We start from the raw sequence: 17033 nt of genomic DNA on the forward strand, positions 1-17033 counted from the left end.
ACATTGTGAATAACTGATCTTATTTTTTAAACTGTACACTAAATAAGTCAACAGTATTTGAGTTAGCACTCCAATAAATACAGATACTCCATTTCACATGAGTATCTGTTATCTGGGGTACAAAGCTGTCTATCATTATATAAAAATATCCACTAATGAATTGTCCCCATATAATCTCCTGACTCATCCCTAATTAAAAATTAACATCAGCTTCTATTAGGCTCTCGCTGATAATCCAACAACACAATGTAAATAAATTATGAAATGAAACTGCATATCTGAAAATAGGCTCCCAGGAAACCTTTAAAGGGGATACTGAAGATTACTGCAATGAAAAGCAAAGTCAATGACAAGTAACAATCTGAAGAATCAGACCAGTTAACAACAAAAAACTACAGGGATGATAATAGGTGCTTCAAATAATGACTTAAATATTAAAGGACTAAGAAAGACCATAGAGAAAAATGATTAAGTCCTTAATTACTTTTATGAAATTGACTTGTTATTTGTTGTGAAAGTCAAGCATTAAGTAAAGGATGTCTTATTGTGCTTTCTTACAGTCCATGTCCTAAGTTGTTTTGTTTTCTATAAATCTATGCTATGCCTATTCCAAAGGTGAAAAGCATCAACTGATCATTTAGTCTAAGAATTAGCTCAGGTGGAATTATAACCTAAAATTTGTCAAATATATATATGGCTTCATTTTTCACACACACAAAAATTCCTTTTGAATATTTTACTATGTTTTTTTGGTCTTTATTTTTGTTGGATTTGAGGATTTTCTCCAGCACCATTATCTTTGAATTATTCCTGTCTGTGGCTTTAGTGGTGTTTTCTGAATCAAAGACTTTCTGTTTTGCTTTTATTTTTTTTTTTTTTAATTTATTTTTGGGACAGAGAGAGACAAAGCATGAACGGGGGAGGGGCAGAGAGAGAGGGAGACACAGAATCGGAAACAGGCTCCAGGCTCCGAGCCGTCAGCCCAGAGCCTGACGCGGGGCTCGAACTCACGGACCGCGAGATCGTGACCTGGCTGAAGTCGGACGCTTAACCGACTGCGCCACCCAGGCGCCCCTCTGTTTTGCTTTTAAATCTACTTCCTTTACAAGGCTGTTTTCCAGGAGTTCAAGTTCCCAGACTAACTTTCAGATAATCAGATTATTGTGTGTTTGTGAATAAAAGAAAAAAAAGATTAAAAAAAATTTTTTTATAAAGTAGTTTTATTTTGTAAGTTTTATTTTATTTTATTTGAGAGAGACAGAGACAGAGTGGAGGAAGAGCAGAGAATCTCAAGCAGGCTCCATGCTGCCAGCACAGAGCCCAGTGCAGGTCTTGAACTCACGAAACCATGAGATCATGACCTGAGCCGAAACCAAGAGCCAGATGCTTAACCGACTGAGCCACTCAGGTACCCCTAATTTTTTTTTAGTGTTTATTTATTTTTGAAAGAGAGAGAGAGAGAGAGAGAGAGAGAGAGAGAGAGAGAGGCAGGCACGAGTGGGGGAGGAGCAGCGAGAGAGGGAGACACAGAATTCGACAGGCTCCAGGCTCTGGGCTGATGGCATGGGCTGTCAGCACAGAGCCCAACGCAGGACTGGACCTACAAACTGCAAGATCATGACCTGAGACAAACTCAATGCTTAACCGACTGAGCCACCCAGGAGCCCCAAAGAAAAAAAAGATTTTTAAAAAGCCTCTTTCCAAGCTTCCAGTTTGTACCCTTTTCCCTGGTTTCCCCAACTACTCCTTCCTAAAGAAAATATTTTTTTCCCATCCCACTTCTTATTGTCCATTAAAAAAAAAACACACATCTTTATTGAGATACAATTCTCATGCTCATTTAAGGTGTAGAATTCAAGAAATTTTAGTATATTCACAATTGTGAAACCATCCTCACAATCTCAGTTTAGAACATTTTCATCACCCCAAAAAGAAACCCCATACCCACGAACAGTCACTCACCATTTCCTCCCCATCCCAGCCCCTGCAACTATTAATCTATTTTCTCTCTATATTTGTGTATTCTGGAAATTTCATATAAATGGAATTATATTATGTGGTCTCTTGTGACTGGCTTCTTTCACTTAGCATCACATTTTTAAGAGTCACCCCTGTATTATTTGTTCCCTTAGAAGCCAACCTTTGGGCTAGTGGTTTCTAAAACTGGCTACATATTAGAATCATGGCAGGGTGGGGATACTGAAGGAAAGGAGAGGTAATCTGAAAAAACCAGATTCCTGGTCTCCATCTAGACCTAACAAATCAGAATCTCCTACTGCCAGGTCACACCTGACAGTATGAATTTGGGGATCATTTCTCTAGGCCCAGCAAATGGCTTCAGTGACAGAGGCAACATGGTGGCAAAGGTATCATCCATTATTGTTGCCGTCATCATCATCATCATCATCATCAAGATATTTTTGAGCCCCTAATATGTGGTAGGAGTTTTATAAACACTTTACATGTATTAACTCAGATTATCCTCATAACAATCCTATGAAGGAGGGACTATTGTCATCTTTTCATATTTGAGGACACTAAAGCACAGAGGAACTATCGTTCAACTGGTGAGTGGAGGAGCTGGGATTCAAACTTAGTCACTAAGCTATATGGCCACTTCCAGAAGAAAGAAACAGTGCCAATTTTCAGTAAACTAAGACATGTAAGACACATGATAAAAGTGCCCTAAGGAAATATAGGGCCCAAGAAATTAACCTTTTTTAAAAAGTTTACTTATTTTTGAGAGAGAGCAGGGGAGGGGCAGAGAGACAAGGGAAGAGGGAGAGAATCTCAAGTAGGGTCCTCACTGCCAGTGCAGAGCCCAAAGTGGGGCTCAAAACCACAAACTGCAAGACTAGGATCTGAACCTAAATCAAGAGTCAGACACCTAACTGACTAGGCCACCCAGGTGCCCCCCAAGAAGTTAACTTTTACCTTAAAATTAACTTTTAAATTAAAAACAAAAATTAAAATTAATTTAAATTAAATGGCAACATATGGGTAATAGCTACCATATTTGACAGTACAGCTCTATACTTCCAAAGTGATCACAATACTGACGACATACACAGTAAGACTCATTAGATTTCAAGGAACAAACCTACTTCAGATGAATGCAAGTAAAAGTAGAGGGCAAGTACAGACTGAGTAGTATCATACATATCCTGGAATGAACAGGCTTCAGGAACAATAAAACCAAAGCAAGGTAGGAGTTATCTTGTCTCACAGCAAGCACCTGTGTATAATGGCCTCAGCCCACTGGCAGTTTCCATTTCTGGATTTTATTAGTCTGTTCATCTTTTCAATTAAAGATAAAAGTTTTTGGTTATCGGTCAATGATGGAAGTGCTACTTCTCATAAACACTACTCAGATCAAATCAGTTATATCTGGACAAGTGGATGAGTGGCCTGAAGAAGCTGTGAACTAACAGGACTCTATTTCAGATACAAATGCAGAACCTGGAGTGATGAACAACTTAAATTTGAATTTCTTCCAATGAAATACAGTAATTTCAGTAATATATTTTTTAAATCATGAGACTTAGCATATAACAAAAGCTGCCTGTTATTTCCTACCCCTAGATATGAAATTCTCATATCTATAGATGAGGAAGTGTTCTAAACTGCTTATGCTTCAGTTATAGAAATAAATGATGAAATGTATTACAGGACCCAAGAAAAGTGACATGATTACACTGCTTGTTATGACTATCCTTTTCCATTTTAGAATTATGTCATAAAAGCTGTTAACACTACAAGTGAATGGCATATGATTACTGGTGCCTAATTCTCAGTATACAATCCTACCCTGTATGGTAGGGATACTGATTCTGTCATGACTTAATTTTCGTGAGCAGGCAGTAGAGTTTAACAACTGAGAGTATCCAAGAGGTCAGACTGCCCAAGTTCACATCCTGAAAACACTATAACTATGAACTATCTACTAATAAACAAGTTAATTAGCCCCCTTGTGCCCTGGTTTCCAATTTGTAACATGGGGTTAATAATAGCACCTTCTTCATAAGGTTACCAGATGAAAATAAATGTAAAAATGTTCAGAAAATGACTAGCATGTAGCAAGTGCTCATAAAATGTTACAAGTTATTATTGTAAGTAAACAAGATAGTCTGTTGCCCTTATTCACAGTGAAAACAGCCTAAGGATCAGTGCCTGAGCTGAACAGGGATTATACAGGATAAACGAAAACAGTTGCCTAGGATGGCTCTGGCACAAAACTTGAAAAACTATATGAAACTGTACTAATCAAACCAATAATATCCAGTCTCTTAGGCATAGGCCCAAGACCAGGCATGAAGCAGCAGTAATATACATGTCTGAAAGTCCGGTCTCTCATGTAGCAATTCTGAGGCAAAGAGAAGATGAAGACATAGTGGTAAAGAGTAAAGGTATAAAGCTTCCAGTTTCAGGATGAATAAATCATGGTAATAAAAGACACAGCATAAGGAATACAGTCAATGATACATTAATAGTGTTGTACGGTGACAGATGGTAGCTACACTTACGGGAGCCTAGCATATAGAATTGTCAAATCACTACCTTGTATACCTGAAACTAATGTGACATTGTATGTCAACCATACTCAAGAAAGAAAGAAAAGAAAGAAAGAAAGAAAGAAAGAAAGAAAAAGAAAGGAGTAAAAGTATAAGGAAGCAGTGGGAACCAAAAAAAGAGAAGCCAAGTTAAAGGAATGATAGAGAAGAAAGAATGGATTGGAACAAATGCCTTTGAGAAAGCACAAATGTTAGAATGCTGTTGAAATTCTAGAGAAGCTATATCCTCAAATTCCAGTTCCATGAGGCAAATGAATTAGTTCATGAGATTCCTTTACTCCCTCTGTATCCTAACCAAACCCACACTGCTTAAGATTATATGAACATGTTTCTGTTCCTCACAACCTGGAACACTAAAACATTCAAACAGCACTAGAAATACAACTGAGTGCAAAAGGAATTAAGTAATTTATATTCCATTTTTATATACCAAATAACACGCTAACTAAAAAGACAGTTGAAAAAAATTCCAATAGCAAGATTTAGTTTTCTATTGTGTGAATTCAAAAAACTCTTGTCAAACAAAATCTTACTTGGAAGTTCAATAAAAATAAATAAATCAAAGCAAAGTTGCTCAGGTTAAAGCAGGAGTGAGAGGAATAGTCTTCTGGCTTGTTTCAAGTCCTCCAGCCCACAGGGCACTGTCACAGATGCCTTATGCAAACAAAATCACAAAGTAGACAAATCCTCTATAAAGAATGGTTCTAGTTTGGGGCACGTGGGTGGCTCAGTCAGTTAGGCATCCAACTTCAGCTCAGGTCATGATCTCATGGTTCACTGGTTCGAGCCCCGTATCGGGCTCTGTGCTGACAGCTGAGCCTGGATCCTGCTTTGGATTCTGTGTGTCTCTCTCTCTGCCCCTCCCCTGCTCACACTCTGTCTCTCTCTCAAAAATAAATAAACATTAAAAAAAATGGTTTACTTCTTCTAACTACCATTTTCCTGCAAGTCACAGCACAGCACTAATTCCTTCTGAAGTCCCTGAACCCCACAAACTACACAGAAAATTGCACTGAAAATGTAGATACTGGAATCTTCTTTTTCTCTGTGGACTTTAAGTTCCTGGAGACTGAGGAGTTTGTCTTGATTCCCAGTAGTGACAGGGACTAGTGCAAAACCTGGCATCCAGTGGGTGTTCAACTAATTCAATTCCATGAATGTCAACAATCTGTCAGTTTTTAAAAGACTCGATTTATCTCTAATAAATGACTTCTAAATTCAGTGTAGCATCTTCAATTTGGACAGTTTTGAGCAGTTAATAACTATAATATGTTAAGAGCTTGAATGGGAAAAGTAAACAACATACAATGTAAGCAAAGTGGAAATTCAAAGCATCAAAAGGAAATGTTACAAAACAAATACACTGTAACAGAAATGAAGAATGCCTTTAATGAATTCCTGGTGGATTTATAATCCACATACCCAAGGAAAGAATCAGTGAACCTGAAGGGATGTCAATAGAAACTTGCTAAACTGAAATGCAAAGAGGAAAAAAAAAAAAAAATGCACCCTTTCCCCATACCAAGACACATACAAAAATACCAGAACAAAACATCCAAGCATATGGGACAACTTCAGAAGTTGTAACATACACATGGTAGGAATGCCAGAAGAACAAAGAAAGAAGTAAAAGAAATATCTGAAGTAATAATACATGAGAATTGTCCAAAATTACTAACAAACACCAAACCACAGGTCCAGGAAGCTCTGAGAATCAAGTAGGATAAATATCTAAAATCCCTATCTGGGCATATCATATTCCAGTTGCAGAAAATCAAAGACAAAGAGAAAATCTTGAAAGAATCGGGGGTGGGGGGTGGACCTTACCTAGAGGGGAGCAGGAATAAAGTTAGAGCCAACGTCTCATCAGAAACCAGGCACAAAAGAAAGTGAATATTTAAAGTGCATTCAGAAAAATTATCAAAGTAGAATTCTGTATGCAGCAAAATTATCCATCAAAATGGAAAAGAAATAAATTATTTTATCAAATAAAAAAACCGGAGGGAATTCATCGCCAATACACTTGACCTTCAAAAAGGAAACAACATGGAAATTTGGATCTACATAAAAAAAAGAAAGATTGACAGAGAAGGAATCAACAAAGGCAAAATCTTTTTTATTATTAATTGATGTAGAAGATAACTGTTTAAAGTCATACTAGTAATACGTTAGGTGATTAATAGCACATAAGTGAAATGAAAGATAGTGTTGTCACAAGGAATTGAGAATACCCTATGATAACACTCCACAGTAAGGCACATGTAACTACACATGAAGTATTATAGTATCATTTGAATATGGACTTAGATGAGATAAAAATGTATTATGAACTCTAGAGGAAGAAAAATACTATGTGATCTCACTTATGTGTAGAATCTTAAAAGAAAAAAGAAGAAGAAATCTGAACTCATATAGAGAACAAATTAGTGGTTGCCAGAGCCTGGGAAGGAAGACATATATGGCAATGGATGTTAAACAGACTTACTGTGGTGTTCATTTTGCAATATATACAAATATTGAGTCATTATGTTGTACAACTGAAATTAATATCTTATATGCCAATTGTATGCCAATTAAAAAATAGATGTTCCACATCATTTGTCACTAGGAAGTTGCAAATTAAAACAGTAATGAGATACTACTACACACCTATTAGAATAACTAGTATTCAAAACACTAACAAACACCAAATGTTTGTGAGAATGTGGAGGGAATGTGCTGGTGGGAATGCAAAATGGCATAGGCAATTTGGAAAACAGTTTGGCAGCTTCAAAGAAAGCTAAACATAGGCTTACTGTATGATCCAGCAATAGCACTCCTAGGTACTTACCCAAATAAGTTGAGAAGTTATGTCTACAGACAAACCTCCCACACAAACATTAATAGCAGCTTTATCAGTAATTGCCCCAAACTGGAAACAACCGAGAAGTCTTTGATTAGGTGAATGGATAAGCATGCTGAGTACCTCCAAACAACAGACTAGTATTTACTGATAAAAAGAAATGAGCTATGAAGCTGTGAAGCCATTAAACGACACGGAGGAATCATGTTGCCTAGTGAAAGAAGTCAGTCTGAAAGGCTATATACTGTATGATTCCAACTCTAACACATTCTGGAAAAGACAAAACTACAGAGACAGTAAGAACAGCAGTGGTTTCAGGGGCACCTGGGTGGCTCAGTTGGTTGAGTCCGACTCTTGGTTTCGGCTCAGGTCGAAACCCGTGTTTCGGTGCTGACAGCACAGAGCTTGCTTGGGATTCTCTCTCTCCCTCTCTCTGCCCCTCCCCCAATCACTCTCTCTGTCTCTCTCTCTCAAAAATAAATAAATAAAACTTAAACAAAAATTAAACAAAAAAAGAACAGCAGTGGTTTCAGAGGCTGCACAGTGAGAGAGGGAAAAGATAATTAGGTGGAGCACAGGGCCCTTTTAGGCAGCAAAATATTCTATATGATCCCGTAGTGGTGGATAAATGTCATTATACATTTGTCAAAACTTACATAAATAATTGTACAAGACAAAGAATGAACCCTAACGCAAACTGTGGACTTCAGTTAGTACTTCAATTCTAACAAATGTGCCACACTACTACAAGATATAGGGGAAACTGTGGGGGTAGGGTTAGATAATATGGGAATTCTCTGTTATTATCTGTGTTCCATGTTTCTATAAACCTAAACTTCTCTAAAAAATAAAACCCATTAACTTTTTTTTTTTTTAAAGTACACTATGTGGCCTTGCCAGATACAACTCATATTTAGTACAGCTTTAACCTGAAGAATAGGTATGAGGAAGGGATCAATTGTAGAACTCATCAAGCTGAAACATAACAAAAGGGATAGGAAAAGAATTGCCTCTAGTTATACAAACCCTCTCAATTACTATCAAACAGGAGGACACTCAAATTTGCTTCTTTCAATAGATTAATATTCTAATTTGTTCATTTCAATCTCTTGTCTTAATCACACCTTGACTGATGCTTAGAAAAAGTAAAAGCATGTAAGTTTATTTGTAGTATTTTCTGGGCTGTTACTCTCCTCCTCCTTAATGCATTTGATGCCTTCAATTTAATTTATATTACAAAATCCACCTCCTTCAACCTATTCTGCTTTTGAGCTTTCTAATACAAGAACTGAGCGACATATACAAGCTGTGGTAATGATGGAGCCATTGTTAAATTCTTAACCTTCAAGAAAAGTTAAATCATGCTGCCTAGTGAATTCCTAAAGAATTTCATTAATAATTGATTTCCAGAGCAGTCTTAAATGTGAAATGTATCATTTGTATAGAAAATCAGTGATTTTTTCCAAAATTACCATGTAAATATATTCATTTACATAAAATGTTTATATCTTTATGTCTTTACAGAGGGTCTAAATTTCACAAGGCAAACCATGGTGATCTGTAATCCTAACACTGGTCCAGAATCCACATGGTTCCACTTCTACTCCCTTCTTTTCTGGGCTGGCAGGTGTTATCCCATTGCAATGGGAAAAAAGTAGGCTTTGCAATCAGAAAGATCTGAGTTCCAACTTTTCTGGCATTACTTTAGTTTTTTTCCTTATCCCTAAAATGGGGTTAATTACACTTTTATCATATGGTATTTATGACAATGAAATGAGATACAGTGTTAAGCATCTAGCATTTAGCATGCTGTAACAATAATTAGTTCTAGTTTTCCTTCTTTACCTTCTCATCTGTCAACCCAGCCAAATCAAGTTTGTATTCTTCCTTCATCTAAACTTTTACCATTACTCCATTTGGATGACCCATGCAAAATCCCAGCTTCTTTAGCAATGCATTCCACCTTGAAATTATCTGATATTGCCCCACAACTGAAATCCTGAAACTACACTATCCCACTCTCTGCAGCCTCTACTTTGAGCCTTCACTCCCTTACCTTCTGGATTCTAGTTCCAAGGCCTTACCCCACCCTACCTCCTTTTTTCTTTCAAATGTAACAGCTCCTCCAGGTTTCACTCAGAAGTCTTTATCCAGCTTCAATTCTATAGTGCATTACTTGAATTACTACTCTGTCAATCTGTAATACCAGCCCACAAAATCTAATCTGGAACTAGTCCAACTATCTGTTCTTCCTACAACTACATCTCAATAGCTGAGCACTAACATAAATCACACAACTGAGTAGATTAGTACCAGCATACACTGAGGGTAAATTACCTGATCTCAGAGAAAGGCTCTGAATGTTATGTGACAATCCACAATGGTTCCTGATCCAATCAGCTTCCCTTTCCCTTTCCTCTCAGTGACCATTCCACACCTTTCCCAATTTCTTCAAGCCTCTTATACTTTATTTTCAGCCTCATAACATAGAAAAGATACAATCATCTCTCCTATTAAATTAAAATTCTACAATTTCTCTTACAATAAGGGCATAAGTACTTTTGCCTCACATAATCTCCTTCCTTTCCCTCTCTGAATGCATCACCCACTCTGTCTTCTCACTCTGCTCCAGCCACGATGGCCACCCTTACAGCTCTTCCAACAAGTTAAAGAGTATTGTAGGAATTTTGCATTAGCTGTTCTTCCTGCTTGGAATAGTCTTTCTCCAGATGTCTGCATGGCTAATTCCTTCACTTCCTACAAGTCATTCTTTCTTTTTTTAACGTTTACTTATTTTTGAGAGACAAAACCTGCTTGCACACAAGCAGGGAGGGGCAAAGGGAGAGAGAGAGAGAGAGAGAGAGAGAGAGAGAGAGAGAGAATCCCAAGAAGGATCCACACTGTCAGTGCAGAGCCAGGTGCTTAAATTCACAAACTGTGAGATGATGACCTGAGTCAGATGCTTAACCAACGGGGCCACCCAGGCGCGCCAGTACAAGACTCTCTTCAAATGGTATCCACTTAATGAAGTCTAACCATCCTATTTAAAATTGCAACACCACTTCCAATCTTCCCCTCCTTCCCAACGTCCCAATCTTCCTTGTCTTGCTCTGTTTCTTTTCTCACAGCACTTACCTTCTAACATCCTATATAATTTACTTATTTATTGTATTTACTACCTAATGGTCCCACAATAAAGACAAAACTATCCCACCTTCCCTTTAAAAACAAGCCAAAGTTATTAGGAATGAATTTTCTCAACTTCAGCCTTGCCCCTTTTAAAGTTAACTACACCAACACCCAACTCAGAATCCATTAACTTCCTCAGAAAAGGAACTATCTCAGCTCTCCACCATGTTCCAAATCTAACCTCTTCCTGTCTTTTCCAGGACTCCACTCAACCACATTTTCTTTATATTTTTTTACTGCTATTCTCCTTCCTATGTACTTCAACCGCCCTCTCCTCTGGCTTCTTTCCTTCAACATATAGATATGCCATTAAGAAAATAGGTCTCTCAGGGCACCTGGGTGGCTCAGTCAGTTGAGCGTCCGACTTCGGCTCAGGTCATGATCTCACGGTGAGTTCGAGCCCCACGTCCGGCTCGTGCTGACAGCTCGGAGCCTGGAGCCTGGAGCCTGCTTTGGATTCTGGTCTCCCTCTCTCTCTGCCCCTCCCGTTTGCACGTGCGTTCTCGCTCTCTCTCAAAAATAAACATTAAAAAAAATTTAAAAGAAAGAAAATAGGTCTCTCTGTAATATCTGCCCAATTTCCAATTATCCTCACTGTATTTAAGGATCCCTAGTTCATTGGCAGCAGTTTCTGCTAGAACTCTTGACCCACAGAGAAGAGCAATCCCATAGTTCTTCATGGATGCTGGGGTTCTCCTCACCAATTTATTTCTCACTTTCATGGTGAAAGGTATCTCCTCTAGACCCTCCCAGAGCGGGTGAGTTGTTCTTACATGATTAAGACACCTTACCATTCCAATCTCCCTAGGTCTCTGGATCCATTTCTCTGTAATATAGCAAGGCAGGTCTGGTATTTTAACTTCATTTGGGGGGGGGGGGGTCACCTTTTGTCCATGCTTCAGCCAACCAACCAAACCCCTAAGGCTACAACAGTGAATCCAGAATCTTTGCTTAGTGGTCCCTATTATCAATAAATTTGGCCTTGTCCAACTTTATGTTCCTTCCACCATTATCCCCCACCTTTAATATCCATTCCCACAAAAAATCCCCCAGATTTCTACATGTATAAGTCAACATAAATCATGTGGTTTTTAGAGTGCAGTACACCTCGTTCTGGAACACACTTTGTAGCTTCCCCTTGAGGGCCTGCGGGGACTTGGGAGTCTACTTATAGGTCTAGAAACAAAGAAGGGTGGTAGGGGTAGTTCCTGAGGAGAATCAGTTGTCTTGCAAGGCAATTACCTCAGGGAAGGTACCATTACAGGGACTTCCCACAAAGCAAGGTTAAATTCTTCAAAGAGGAGTGGAAGGACTGCTTCTACGGGCAAAGACAATGGATTAAAATTTAGGCGTTCAGTACCCCATTCCAAATTTAAGGATTACATTCCTTCTCAATCAATGCCCTCATTTTAATAGCAGATACTCTGCTATACATTGTAATTCAGCCACTTTGCAGGATGAGACTTTGGGTTTGGTTTTCAGCAATCTCAGCTCTGCAATTACAGGAGATAAGTTTCTTTAAGGCAGATATAAAAAAATTTCAGGTTATTTATGTAGAGTTTGAGCTGGGAATCTGAAGACCTGAGTTCATCCTTTTCTTTTCCCTTTCCCCAGCACAGTTAGTAGCCAGCAGTCAGCAACCAGTCTCATTATACTTGTTAATTTGACAAAAATGTTTTAAGTCATCAAATATGTGATCATCCCATCCTTATCTTGTATAAATACTTGCAAAGGATGGTGATGTTCTGGGTTTTGCATATTTCTGTTGTCACATCACACTATGGGCTATCAGTGCCCTTTTCACTTATTAGTGCCTTTAAATCTAATTAGATTAGAAAGGTAATTCCAGGAACATCATAACCAATTCAGAAAACTCATCTTCAAGAATCTGCTTCTCTAGAACCACTCTCAGCACCAAAATTTGAATCAGGCAAGTTTCTCCAGAGATACAGAACCAAGAGAAAAAATTTATACATACATCTCTAGCTATCTATCTTTAGATTTATCTGTATTTAGATAGACATTTCTATTAGAAATCTATTATTATTTATCTAAATACATAAATATTTATTTTAAGATTGGCTCACAAAATTGTGGGGGCTAGCAACTCTAAAATGTGTTGGGTAGATCGGCAGGTTGGAAATTGGCAGAAATCAATGCTGTAGTCTTGAGGAAGAATTTTTTCTTCTTGAGACACTTCAGTTTAAAATTCAGGTCTTCGGGGCGCCTCGGTGGCTCAGTCGGTTAAGTGTCCGACTTCAGCTCAGGTCATGATCTCATGGTTTGTGGGTTCAGGCACCGCGTCAGGCTCTGTGCTGATAGCTTAGAGCCTGCAGCCTGCTTCAGATTCTGTGTCTCCCTCTCTCTCTGCCCCTCCCCCACTCATTTTCCCTCTCTCTCTCTCTCTCGCTTTCTTCTCTCAAAAATAAATAAATGTTAAAAAAAAAAAGTCAGGTCTTCAATTGATTGGATGAGGCCCATCCACATTATTGAGGGTAATCTCCTTGAAAGTAAATTGATTGCAGATGTTAACCAGATCTTTAAAATGCCATCATAATAACACACAGATTAGTGCTTGATTAAATAACTAGGTGGTATAGCCTAGTTAAGTTGACATATAAAATTAACATCACACATAATAAACTTACATTTTTCAACCAAATCTTACTTTCAACTATACCAAAAATCTTTTGAACAAGAATATCTTATGTGCTCCAAAAATGCAGTAAAATTTCAGCAGGAACACTTTGGCAAGTGTACTGGAGGAACAGTCCTTCCTCCAAGACTGGAGAAACAAAACTTCCATAAACAATTCTCTCCCACCTCAAAGAATACCATCATCTTTAGGAAGCTATAAGATTGTATCAACATTTACAATTTTTTTATGTTTCAAAAATGTGATCTTCAACTACACAACAGAAATCACACTTTAAAATTATACTTCTGAGAGCTGTCATTTTGGAAACTAATGACTTAAAAAGAGGGATGGTATCTACTGAATCTGTTGCTTACCTTTACTTTGACCAAAAAACTTGCAAGTTACTAGTCCATTTCCTTTCACTGACAAAAGTATAATCCAAACCAGGAAGCAGGCTGGATGACTAATGAGCCAAATAATCAAAACAGTGCATAAAGAAATCTTATAAATGAATTGAAATAAATCTTGTATGTCCTTTAAAAAAAAAAAGGATTTTTACAAAACTTTTCTTGGTAATTCACTCATTCAATCATGACCCAAGTATGCCAGGCACTGTTCCAGGCACTTAGGTTAAATCACTGAACAAAATGATGATCCTTGCCTTGTTGGGAGCTCACATTTTAGCAAGTAATGTCTTTATCGAGTTATTTTCTCTCTGAATATAATAACCCAAGCACTGGGAAGAATCAAGAAATTTTCTGAAAATCCATTATGTGCCAGCCAACTTCTAGTTCTGAGCCTGGCCTCCTAGCAGGCAGGGTTTCATTGTTAGCACAGCTTCTGGTCTCTGGAACCAGCTTGCCTGGGTCCAAATCCTAGTTTATTACTTCCTAGCTTCATGACCTTGGCCAAGTTACTTAACCCTCATCTATAAAAAAAATAAATAAATAAATAAATCACAGCAACTACCCCACTGGATTATGTAAGAATTAAATGAGTTCAAATATGTAATGCACTTACTCTGGCACACAGAAAATACCAAAATATTTGCTATTATTAATTCAAATTTCAGAAAATCAGACATTACTAAGGCAATAATGGGGGAAAACAACAACAATAGTAACTTTTAAAACATTTTTGTCTGGGCCATTCACTCCTTCCACTACAACTACATTCAAGCGTTCTTCCTCTATTCTCAATTTACTGACTTTCAGTTAAGTTTTATAAAATTTACAAAATGTGATCTCTATATATCTCATGCATGACATCAATTCATGGTGGAGTTTGCATGCACACATATTTAAGAGGTTTTTAATCTAATGAAAAAATTTCTTAAAAAGTCAAAATTAGATTCATTTTCCCTAAAATTACAACAGCAATTATCTCAAGAAATTTTAGCATCAGAACCAGTAAATATGGCCATATGATCGCCTAGTTTTAATGCATGGATATGTACATAGTACATTCAATCCCTAGGACCTATACCTTTGCAGTTCTCAACATTCAGGAACTGAAGTTAATTCTCAAAACAGCTCACTCCATACAATTAAAAACACAAGCACAGTCATCTGAAATTGAAGGCTCATTCTCATTTGTTAAAAATAGACCTCATTCTTGGTCCAAAGTTTATAGAGGGTCAACAACCTCAAAAAAGGTTAATGCCCACAATTTAGAAGTGACTGGATTGCAAAGTACATGCTGCAAATGTTGCCACCCCCAATGCAAAGTCTCAATGTAACTACCTACTGACAAGGCAGGCCACTAAAATACGTTTTCAAAGTTGCTTTTAAAGGGATCAATTTTGGTAAAGAATTCAAGATGAACTGTAAATCTAATCACGTTTTTATACCCCTAAGATGGGGGTGCTGAGGCACAACAACGTTAAAATGTGCACGCCATCAGTAACTTTAGTTCACAGATACAGTTTTGACCCTAAGTCCCTGGTTGAAAGACCTGAACTATGGAAATCCCAAGTTTCAGTACAGTGGGTGCCATGGGCTCTCCAGTGGAAGCGTGAGGGGATGGCCAAAGTGAGTTTTCCCCCCCAACTATCCCATACCAAAGTCCAACCAACACAGAATAATACCACAATGTTTCTCAAGAATAGGGATGGGCTGCCCCCACTCCAGAATCTGACAGATGAGAATGGCCTCCTCAGCGGGAGGTATGGCAGGTCTTCCCAAACACAGCGGTAGGGAACGACCTACTAGTCCCTAAGACGTTGCTCATTTTTAAAGTAACTCCAAGAGCGGCGGCTCCCAGGCCCCTCCCTCAGCCGTCTTCTGACGAAGGGAAGAACAGAGGGCAAAGGGTTAACAAAGCACAAAGCTGAAAAACTATCCCCAAACCGGATTTGCCGAGCCAGGGGCCTTACAGAGAAGGGCGGGGGTGATCTCTTTCGGCCGCCAGGGCTTGTGGGCAGGATAGTGTGCAGGACCCCGGCCCTGCAGGCGGTTTCCCGGCACGGCCCGAGGAGCGGTAGTCGCCGGGCTGGTGTTGGGGTCACGCCCCAGGTATTTTCCCTAACATGCACCGAATTGAAGGTGCCCTCTCGACCCCTCCCGCAGTTCCTTTCAGGTCTTGGGCCCGGGCTACCTCTTAGGACGTTGAGGCCACCGCGTTTCCCGCCGCACAGGCCGAAAGACAGCTCCTCTGACGCCACGGCGGTGTCACTCAGGAGAGTGACCTGACCAAACGTGGGTCAAGATGCCGGAACCCACCCGGGTCAGGCAGACTCTCGCCGCTCCCGCCCCGCCGCGCCCCCCCGGGGCCCGCCAGCCGCGCCCACTAACAACGTGCTCGCCACTGCCCGAGCCGCTCCGCGCGTCCCACAGCTGACCCCCGCGCGCTGCACGACGGGACTCGTAGTTCCGGCGCAAAGGTCGTACGACGCTCCACTCTCCGCGGAGAGCGACGTCACGTGATCCGTCCACTCCCCGGAAATGGCGTAACAACAACGCGTGGCGCCGACGGTCGCTTCCGCAAACAGAATCGTGGATGGATGTGTAGGTGAGTGTGGCGGCTGGGACGTTGGCTCTTCTTTGAGTTTAGGCCCTCTGCTGCCTTCGCTATTGAAGGAGAACTCCAACTCTTGACACGCGCTCGCTTCGCGTTAGCCCTGTTCCTTCAGTACCAGTAGCGAGGGATTTATTGTGCACTCAGCCAGGAGCTAAGTGGGCAGTACTTGTAGGAGTTGGCGGGCTCTGTTGCTTCTCCAGACCGAGCGAGCCGGGATCTGGAGAAGCCAGAATTGGAGCCTCAGGCCGCACCGCAGTGGTGCCGAGAAGGCGGGTTGGGGAGGGGTTGTCAGATCCTAAGAAGCGTCTGTAATGAGCGGCGGTTTGGAAATATGGACCCGAGGTTTAGTAAGAGCTAGGCCGCGCTAATGACGGAAGAGGGTGAACTTGTCTGAAGATTTCCCTTCTCGCCTGTGTTGCGTCTTCCGAGGCCCCCGAGTTGACCCCCATCTAGCTGGCGGGTCGGGGCGGAACACTTACCTGCTTGAGGTTAAGCCGGGTGGCCCTGGCGCCCTACTCGGTCGTTCTTTGGGAAACTGAAATGACGAAGACATGGCCTGCCTCAGAGGTGTGACTGGAAAGCCAGGTCGAAATGCCTATTTGGATATTTAATAAACTTCCATCTCTATGTCAGTTTACTCAGTACCTTAAGCTCCTTCCTTGAGGATTCTGAGGGGCAGCTTTCTTTAGTTTGGAGTTTATTCATGATTGCACTTTGATGCTCAGTTTCTACTCTTACCCACCTCTGCGGTTCTTTGAAATTTTATGTTGTTTAT

The 17033-nt window shown here is 39.8% G+C and overlaps 2 protein-coding genes across 7 annotated transcripts in view; one reads left to right on the top strand and one right to left on the bottom strand.

The window, feature by feature from the left end:
* Positions 1 to 16102, bottom strand: part of FAM210A (family with sequence similarity 210 member A) — a 29167-nt gene extending 13065 nt beyond the window's left edge. The window contains exon 1 of one of the 3 annotated variants that reach the window (XM_049620509.1): positions 16033 to 16102. The gene's annotated coding sequence lies outside the window, so the exon portion shown is untranslated. The other 2 variants (XM_049620507.1, XM_049620508.1) reach the window with 2 other exon arrangements.
* A 67-nt stretch (positions 16103 to 16169) lies between these two features.
* Positions 16170 to 17033, top strand: part of RNMT (RNA guanine-7 methyltransferase) — a 58507-nt gene continuing 57643 nt past the window's right edge. For 2 of the 4 annotated variants that reach the window (XM_049620506.1, XM_049620504.1), the window contains exon 1: positions 16171 to 16249. The gene's annotated coding sequence lies outside the window, so the exon portion shown is untranslated. Of the gene's footprint in view, positions 16250 to 16511; positions 16844 to 17033 lie in introns of those variants that run through there. The other 2 variants (XR_007455462.1, XR_007455463.1) reach the window with 2 other exon arrangements.

Source organism: Panthera uncia (genome assembly GCF_023721935.1).
Source record: "Panthera uncia isolate 11264 chromosome D3 unlocalized genomic scaffold, Puncia_PCG_1.0 HiC_scaffold_8, whole genome shotgun sequence".
Classification (NCBI taxonomy): Eukaryota; Metazoa; Chordata; class Mammalia; order Carnivora; family Felidae; genus Panthera; species Panthera uncia.